Source organism: Corvus cornix, chromosome 1, assembly GCF_000738735.6.
Source record: "Corvus cornix cornix isolate S_Up_H32 chromosome 1, ASM73873v5, whole genome shotgun sequence".
In the NCBI taxonomy this organism is placed as follows: domain Eukaryota; kingdom Metazoa; phylum Chordata; class Aves; order Passeriformes; family Corvidae; genus Corvus; species Corvus cornix.
This window is the reverse complement of record NC_046332.1, coordinates 18,481,361-18,488,197: the sequence shown is the minus strand read 5'-3', so window position 1 is coordinate 18,488,197 and position 6,837 is coordinate 18,481,361.

The window sequence follows — 6,837 nt, the reverse complement described above, 5'->3', positions numbered from 1 at the left end:
CTCATGAATGGGTCCTCAAGTCCCCAGTCTTCTTCCAGCCAAAAGCACACCTTGCCCATCCCAGGAAACACAAGGGGTTTGGGTTTTTTTCCCTTTCCATGACAGGTACTGTATCCTTCTCCCACACTTCCCCACCTGTAGTCATGTCTATCCCATCTTGACAGGAGGTTTTTCCTGCAGCCTAGCTCCCAGAACAGCAACATCCATCCTGGCAATCTGATTACCATTTTTATAGATCTCTCTGACCTGCTGCAGGCTGAGAGGAAGCCACGGGGCTGCAGCGTGGCGCTGCAGAATGGAGAGGCCCATCAGTGCAGCCCAAGTCCTGTGTCACCAGAGGTGTGCCTGCGTGGGAGGCCCTTCTGCTGCGCTGCTCCCTTGCTTGAGGGCTTCAGTCCATCCCAGCCTTCTGCTTTGGTCCCTCGTTGCGTGGTCCCAGCACTGCTCACGGCAGCAGCCCCCTGTGCTGATGGATGTGACGGAACCACTGTGGTGGAAAAGTTTTCCTTAGTTGCTCTTTTTGAGCTGTTAAAACTATAACATGAGCATCAGCAAAAGGAACTTGAAAAGCATCTGCTCTGTCTCTCCATCCCTGTGCAGACTCAGCTTTTTGTTTGCTCTGCTGCAGGTCTGGGGAAGTGAATCTTGCACCTTTCATTCCTCGTGCTGTCATGCCCTGCCACAGATTTTTTTTTTTTTTTTTTTAAATTAACCTGTTAGTTCCAGTCCTTCTTCCTAGGCCATGTTTTCCTGGACTTTGGGTCATTTTTATCCTGGGCTCCCCTGGATGCCCTGCAGTAAAGTCACAGCTCCGAAAACGCAGCTGTGGCCTGGAGCGTCCATTGGCACGTCCCTTTTTTCTCCTTTTCCTCCATGTGATGTGTGACTTTCTGTGTCTCCACAGTTCCTTTCAGACTCAAAAGCATTAACTGGTCCCAAAATCATGTTTGGGACTATAGCACTGGAAGGGACTACAGATTCCACATTTCTTACCTACATTTCTTGCCATAGCTGTCAAACATCTAGCATTAAAAGCAGTTATGGGTTTTTTCTTTTTTTTTTTTTATCTGCCTTTATACCAAAGTGCAAATTACCTTTTGCTTCTGTTGGCACAGGCAATGCCTTTATGAGCAGTTTCAGTTCACTCCTGTGGTGCTAACAGAGGCAGGCCTGCTATTAAATCAAACCCAGATGAAACCTTGCACTTGTGCTGTCTTGAGGGAGTCTGAGGTGCTTGAACTGGCATTTCAGAGGCTGTACCTCACAGAATCCAGCCAGCTTGGCTGAGCTGCCCTGGGTGAGGGTTAGAAGTGATGGGACAAAATCTAAACCAGGAACCTGATCCACCAGCCACCCTTTGGAGGCTCATGACTGTGGGCAGGGGCACCCAAGGGAAGTGGGGAAAACACTCCCCCCACTCAAGCTATTTTAGGGTAGAATGCAGGGAAATCTACTAAGGATTAACTCTGCAGAATCAGGAAGAGGAACTGCTTGTTTTTGCCAGGTGATTTGCACAGCACAGCTCTTGCACTGAGAAGCCTGGAATGAGAACTGGCCTTGAGCCACCCACATGATCCAGTGGCAGTACCTTCAAAGCAGTTGTCTTCCCCACCCCTCCCACTGGTCTTGTTTATTTATTTTGGGTGACCTGATCACACACCAGAGTTAAAAGGCCACTTTGCATAATCTGACAAGGGAAGCATGATCCAGTACTACAAAGGAGAGGTCATTAGTGCTGTAGCAAAAAGCTGCTTTTTACTGCATTAGATAGACCATTATTACACTTCTTATGACCCCTGTCGTGGCAGGTGTGCAGAGCTATGAATAAGGTGAAGGACGTGGAGCTCTGCTCCCTGCATCCTCCATGCCCCTTGTACCACTGCAATGACAACACTCAGCCCTCCTCTCATCTTTAGTCCCTCACTGGCAGAATTGGGGTTTGCTTCCTTTGGGGTCACCAGAACACCTTCAGGAATCCAGGCAGTAAGAGGTGGTCTCAGAGCGTAGATGTTCTCTCCAGACATCCAGATACTTGGATGATACAGACCTCAAGGACTTTCAAACGTCATCAGTTCCTCTTTGGCACTGAGGGAACTTTGGCACCTAGGGATGCTTGGACTCCAATGTGATATGACTATCACCTACATGTATGGCTGTAAAAATCTTTCCCTTGGCAAAGCTACTCTTTCCCCAGGTTTCTTCTCAGACCTGTGAGAGCACCATGTTGAGGAATGTCAAGCTAAAGACATGCTTACAACAGCAAATGCATGTAACATGTGCTTTACTAAAAAATCCAATTTAGCCACAGATTGACTGGGCTGGCAAAGTTACCTATAAATCCAGAAAGCAGCTCCCTTTAGGAATTATTTCAGCCAAACATTCACATGGCTTCAAACTTGTATGACCATCCTTCTAGGGAGATGCTTTCAGAGCTTGCAATCTGGACACTACCCCTTGGTCCTGTGGGTTTAACATGTCTCCAGTTCCCTGGGATTCAAGTGAAGCCTTGTAATGGCCCCTGCCTCACTTGCAGTGTCCCTCCCTGGGAGGAGGGGGCCACCTTCCAAATGAAGGTATTTATACTAAGAAGCAATTCGACAAAAAACCCAGTCTCACTTCTCCTCTTCAGGAAGGCTGAAACCAACCTGAGCTGAACTGGTGATGGCAAACAATTGGGGTAATTATCAAAGGAAGACAGGTTTCTCTCACCTGTCAAAAGTGTCTTGCTGGAAAATTGCTGGGGAAGTTAAAGGTGGTGGAGCAGCATGAAAGCAAGGGAAGGCTTTGCCAATAATTTGGTGAACTGTACCAACTACAGCTGCTGCTTTGAACCCCCACAACCACTTCGGCATAGAGAAAATACTGCTGGAGCCTCCCCCTCCTCCTCCCTTTTGCCAGTCTCTGCTCTACTCTACAAAGCGTTGTGAACTCCCAGCACTTTCTCTTTGCTGCTCCCCAACTCTTGGCCTGGCAGTTCCTGCTATGCACTGAGGTAGTTTTGTTCAGGTTTCCCAGCCTGAGGCTGTAATCTGGATTAAGAGCAGGCTCAGGGCATGGACCAGTCCCTCACCAAGTGCACGTGGTAAAGGGGCTGTTTCCTATGGTTGGTAAATAAACAAGTAGTGACTTGTACCCTTCAGCACAGGGCTTTTCTCTTGCACCACTTGTTTGGTTTTAGCATCTTTTCCCTCCTTGCCTTTGGACATGCCCTGTGCTTCAGTTCACCTGCAGAGCACATCAACAGCTCACTCTGTCACCAATGGAGGTGATGTAGCTCCTTTAGCTGGCCTTGGGGGACAGGAACCACCTTCTCCCCGTCACCGTTCCTGTGACTGGCAGAGTCATGACATTTTTTATTATATGTTAATTGTACCTCCTCACTGATGCTGTAACCAGCTTCACTGCCTGCTCAGTATGACATTTAAAGCTGTTTATGCTTTGGTGCTCTGGTGTACTGCCACTGCAGTGCCAACAGCTACCTCATGGTTCAGAATATGGTGATTTTCTTTTATTCCCCAACTGCCCCTTACTATTTGGTTCATACCATTCCCAGAGAACAGGTATGAGGAAAAAAGGGCAGTGTGAAAGGCAATCTAACAGGGCTAGGGTAGTATCAAGTATCATCACCTTTATTAAATAGAGCTGTGAAGGTGGTAGGGTTCTCCAGTGGCCACAGCATCAGAGGACAGGGCAGGTAAGGGTAAAGAAAAAACAAGTGCCCTCCTCCCCCTCACCACCTATTTTTACCCCCAATTTCTTTACATTGTTACATTAAATAATACCACAGTCATTTTCAGCTTGCTCAGTCTATCATAACTTTTTTCCTACCTACAGACCAGGTAAGGGAGGACATTTTAGGTTCCTACAGTGGTACCTGTTCATCTGTGCCAGCCAAAACCTCACCAACTTCCCAGAACAGTAAGTGCCTGGCTCTGTCAATGCCTGACATGGTGCAGCATTTTCATTCTTAACTGTACCTCCAGCTCCAGATGGATTGTTTTTGAAAACCTGTTTTGTAATTACAGTGCAGGAATCTATTTCCATGCTGAGCTCCTTTAATTACACTTTATATAATTTTCTTATGATCCTTAAATTCTCAGTGTTTCTTGATGTGGGACAAATCAAAGCTTCCAAGGCCTACCTACCTAGGCTAACTCCCCATAGCTGCAGAGGTCTGCATACAACACAGCGCCTTTACTTCCACTTCAATAGCTGAATTTTCTTTTTCACTGAGCTGAACTAGTACAAAATGTCAGAGAACCCTGAACACCTTTTTCTTCAGTGAAACTATCTTAATTGGCTATGCTTAAACTTAAATTAATTGCAATGAATAGATGTTAAATGTATTTTGATTTATTTATCTAAATAGATCCATTTTCTCCTTTCTGTTGTCTGAACTTCCATTTGTCCTTGGATGAGCCTTCTGGTTAACAGCACAGCGAATCTCCACTGATGTGTCACGTTTTTTTTGCCCTCTTTCCCATGTATCTAGTTTATTAAAGAATACTGCTTTCTTACACACCAAAAACAACCCCAAAAACCACAACTTCCCAAAATACAACCAAACGTTCTTCTCTAAAAGCAATTCCTGCAGCACTTCTGGAAGACAAAAAAGAAAGTTAAATGAATGCAACCAAATACAAGTATCCTCAAGCCAAGTTCTGAAAAATATTGTCTCCTTTATTTTTCCACAGGTCTGGTAACCATTCCGAGTTTAACCTGCAGCCACCCATTGTGCAGCCTTAAAAGAAAGGCAGAGGGGGTGAGGGATGGGGTAGGAAAGGGGGCAGACTAATTACTAGAGCAATCAGTTTCAAAATCTTTCATTATCGGCAGGTACATAAATTGTGAATGACAGTAAAGTTCAGTACTTTAATTCAAGTTGAAGGTGTGCCAGACCTTACTCTGCACCAGGCAGTTGCTGTGCCCAGGGGACATCACTGAGGTGTGGAGGTAAAGTCTGACTTCGTGTGACAACTGCACATCCCCAAGGACCTCCATGTGCGCAGATGCTTGGTCACATGCAGACAGCAGCACTGTACAGAATCATGGAATTATTAAGGTTGGAAAAGACCTCCAAGATCAAAGCCAACTTTTGACCGAACAGCCCCCTGTAAACAAAACTGTATCACTGAGTGCCACATCCAGTGACTCCACCACTTCCCTGGGAAGTCTGTTCCAATGCTTAACAACCCTTTCAGTGAAGAAACAGAAATAGTCCCGTAACTCTGACGGGTCCAAAAGTACCAAGTTTAGCAACGTTAGGAGGAACTGTTCACACTCTTCCGGCAAACTTGCAGTTCCTATGCTCTTTAATTCTCCCACCAAACTTGCATTCTCATGGCAGACTCTCTCTTCCCTTCACTGCACCCACTCTCCAGCCCAGTAATTTCAAAAGCCTCCCCTCTGCAGGGAGGAACAAGCGAGAGAACAGAAGGAAACCGAAACTTGTTTCAACACTGCAGCTTTCCTCCCCCAAAGCAGATGATCCGTGTCTCCATACTATTTACATTTGTGTATTAAAGTTTCTTGCCAATTCATCATTTCATTGAAAAATAATCTGGTTCTGCCCTTTTCTTGTACTTCATGAGTGCTCCTTGCCCTTTCCCCACAGCCCAGCTGTAGCATGAAGGGTTTGGGGTACACTACTAGGCCACGCCCTACCCATGCTGGGCTTCTGCAGCAGGCACAGGAGGGAAACAACAGGGAAACGAGAAAGTCTGGTTTACCCCTTTTCATCATGAAAGCTTTGCAAGTCCTCAAGGATACAGGAAGCAAGAGGCACTGAAGTCCAAGCCAGTACTGGCTGTATCTACGACAAAGGCAGAGAGCACTAGAGCACAAAATAATTATTTTCCATAGAAAAGAAATATAAATTCTTCTGTGAAGTGGAACAAACCAGAGGCTGCCGACTTCTACTCTTAGGCAAGTCACTTGGTAGCAACTGCTCAATTATGGAGCTCTGATCAAGCACTCTCAGAAGGCTTCTGGACTGGAAGTTCAGGTTTGGGTTGGTTTTCCTGGTTGAACTGACTGGAGCAGTCTGGATCACAGGTACTGGGCATCTCTGATGGTACTGTGCTGAGATACTCTCCAGCCACATACATTTAGATTAGCACCATTTCTCTCACCCCAAAGTTCAAGCATGCAGTCTTCCTGAGCTTTAGGACCAGTTTTCCTGAGCTTGCAGTTCACCCTGCAGTTGGGTCCCTGCACAGAAAATTCCAAAACTGTTAAAATTCTGTTTAAATAGCTCAAATGGTGCTTCATGGCTCCTTTTGAGAGGAAAGTGTGTGTCTAGGAAAGCCACAAAACATACCTGCAGAGATGTTGAAGTTCAAGAGCCACAGTTAAAATCACCAATAATTTCCACTGTTCCCATCAGCTCAGCTCCACTGAAGAGGCCATGTGAGTGGAAAGACTACCAGGCAGGACCTGCAGCTCCTCTCTCCACAGTGAAATGAACATCAAAGACAACTTCAGGCAATTCAGAACTTCTGCAGCAGTGCTTTAGCAGTAACACAAGGGATCCTCTTCTCACAGAAACACCATTCCAGGGCTGCACAGATGGACTGGACACAGGTGCTGCTCTGCTGTTTCTAAAGATGCAGTGGCAGCAGCAGCTCATTACTCCTCAGCTCTCATTTCCTCCCACGGCACACTGGGGTGACAACATTTGATGGCTGATGTTGGAGAGCGTAATTCAAGTTATTACAAGGCAACCTACACACTCACTTCACCATCTGGATGACCTTTTTAAGGAGAAACCCACCCAAAACCATCTGCAGCAGCCTATATAACACTGAGAACATTTCTGTAGATGCAGTAAGCACTACA